The 2,850-nt window shown below is 33.6% G+C and overlaps 1 non-coding gene across 1 annotated transcript; it reads right to left on the bottom strand.

Annotated features, from left to right (window-relative positions):
- Nucleotides 1-1,125: 1,125 nt before the first annotated feature.
- LOC124461329 lies at nucleotides 1,126-1,305 on the bottom strand. The gene has a single exon (XR_006955029.1). It is a non-coding gene; the product is annotated as a 5.8S ribosomal RNA (ribosomal RNA).
- Between the last annotated feature and the right edge of the window lie 1,545 nt (nucleotides 1,306-2,850).

The raw sequence follows: 2,850 nt of genomic DNA, 5'->3' as shown, positions 1-2,850 counted from the left end.
TTTCAAGACGGGTCCCGAAGGTATCCTGAATCTTTCGCATTGTTAATCATACAAGTGCATATAATAAACACAGAAAATCAATGATAATCATGCTATTATATAATTCCGAAAAATTAACGCACTGTATTCATATAAATCTATCAACACTTTATCAAATTAATGACATTTATTCTATGTTAAAATGCAAGCAAAATAATTTAAATAAACTATAAGTCATATTTTATGATAAATTTGGTCTATGTTAATAGATTACAATGTCCTTATATGGAAAAAATGCACACTATTATTATAATATTATTAAAATATTAAAACTCTAATGATGAATTTTCCATAATGGATGTTCAGGTTCATCGGGCTTAACCTCTAAGCAGTTTCACGTACTATTTAACTCTCTATTCAGAGTTCTTTTCAACTTTCCCTCACGGTACTTGTTTACTATCGGTCTCTTGGTTATATTTAGTTTTAGATGGAGTTTACCACCCACTTAGTGCTGCACTATCAAGCAACACGACTCTTTGGAAACACCATCTAGTAATCATTAACGTTATACGGGCCTGGCACCCTCTATGGGTAAATGGCCTCATTTAAGAAGGACTTAAATCATTAATTTCTCATACTAGAATATTGATGCTGCATACACTGCATCTCACATTTGCCATAAAGACAAAGTGACTTAGTGCTGAACTATTTTCTTTTCGCTCGCCGCTACTAAGAAAATCCTTGTTAGTTTCTTTTCCTCCCCTAATTAATATGCTTAAATTCAGGGGGTAGTCCCATATGAGTTAAGGTTGTATATACACACAAATATATTATTTAATATATTAAAACCATTGTTAATTTTTACTTTAAGTGAAGAATAATATTATGACACAATTATTTTTTCATTTCATATCATTAATAAGAGGCAATTCTAGATTAAAATTTAATATTTTTTATGCTAGACATTCCTCAGTATCATTTGATTTGAAAAAGAAAATTATACATCTTCGTTTTTCTCATACATATGTGAGCCAATGTGTTTCAATTATTATTAATATTATGAATATACATACTATATATCCAATAATATACCATATGCTTTAATATTTCGTAAAATATTAAAACAACTTATTTAGCATAGTCTTACAACCCTCAACCATATGTAGTCCAAGCCGCACTCTAAAATTCATTAAAGTACCATAACAGCATGGACTGCGATATGCGTTCAAAATGTCGATGTTCATGTGTCCTGCAGTTCACACGATGACGCACAGTTTGCTGCGTTCTTCATCGACCCATGAGCCGAGTGATCCACCGCTTAGAGTGATTATTAAATTGTTTGTTTATTTCATTACGTCAATAATATTTTTATTGAAAGAAATTAAAAATACACCATTTTACTGGCATATATCAATTCCTTCAATAAAATCTTAACCCAAACGAATGCTGCGAAATGTCTTAGTTAACATAAGTGATTGACTACTGGACTTGACAAAATTTAAAAACTTGAAATTTAAAGTAAACTATCAATTTATGTAAAACGTTAACCTTAAATGCAGGTACAACATTGTACATTTGGGATGTTGCTTTAACCAATGTATGCCCAAACCAACAATGGCCAATACATTACGCAACGCCTGTATATTATGGTACATATACACGCAGATAAATAAAGATATACAAAAATCATTTTCAATCTCCGATCGGAATACATAATTTAAGAAGAGTTAATATATTTTTTTCTACCGTCAATTGTTATATATTTATACTCATTTTACTTTATTTAAATTTAATTTAATTTAATTTAATTTAATTTTTCAAATCAAATATTGTATTAAATCAACTTCCCCTGATCAGATTTAATAATAATAATAATCAATTTCATTTTCATTTTATGCTCTCATCTTCAATTTCATTTTCATTTTATATATCTTTATATTAATTTGGTATTTATTTATTTTAATAACGGTTGGAAAATACAATAATGATCCTTCCGCAGGTTCACCTACGAAAACCTTGTTACGACTTTTACTTCCTCTAAATAATCAAGTTCGGTCAACTTTTGCGAAACAACCGTAACACGCAAGGCGTCACAGTGATCACGTCCGGAGACCTCACTAAATAATTCAATCGGTAGTAGCGACGGGCGGTGTGCACAAAGGGCAGGGACGTAATCAATGCGAGTTAATGACTCACACTTACTAGGAATTCCAAGTTCATGTGAACAGTTTCAGTTCACAATCCCAAGCATGAAAGTGGTTCAGCGGTTTACCCGGACCTCTCGGTCTAGGAAATACACGTTGATACTTTCATTGTAGCGCGCGTGCAGCCCAGGACATCTAAGGGCATCACAGACCTGTTATTGCTCAATCTCATTATTGCTAGACGCAATTTGTCCATTTAAGAAGCTAGTGTCCTTATAATGGGACAAACCAACAGGTACGGCTCCACTTATATAAACACATTCAAACACAATAAACATTTTACTGCTACCATGAATGAAGGCAATATAAGCTTCAACACCATAATCCTGAAGATATCTATTTAATATATTTGAGTCTCGTTCGTTATCGGAATTAACCAGACAAATCACTCCACGAACTAAGAACGGCCATGCACCACCACCCATAGATTCGAGAAAGAGCTATCAATCTGTCTTACACACTTATGTTCGGACCTGGTAAGTTTTCCCGTGTTGAGTCAAATTAAGCCGCAGGCTCCACTCCTGGTGGTGCCCTTCCGTCAATTCCTTCAAGTTTCAGCTTTGCAACCATACTTCCCCGGAGCCCAAAAGCTTTGGTTTCCCGGGAAGCGACTGAGAGAGCCATAAAAGTAGCTACACCCAATTGCTAGCTGGCATCGTTTATGGTT

This window comes from Drosophila willistoni, unplaced genomic scaffold (genome assembly GCF_018902025.1).
Source record: "Drosophila willistoni isolate 14030-0811.24 unplaced genomic scaffold, UCI_dwil_1.1 Seg346, whole genome shotgun sequence".
Classification (NCBI taxonomy): domain Eukaryota; kingdom Metazoa; phylum Arthropoda; class Insecta; order Diptera; family Drosophilidae; genus Drosophila; species Drosophila willistoni.
The sequence above is the reverse complement of the archived record's forward strand: the minus strand, read 5'-3'. Positions and strand labels throughout refer to the sequence as shown.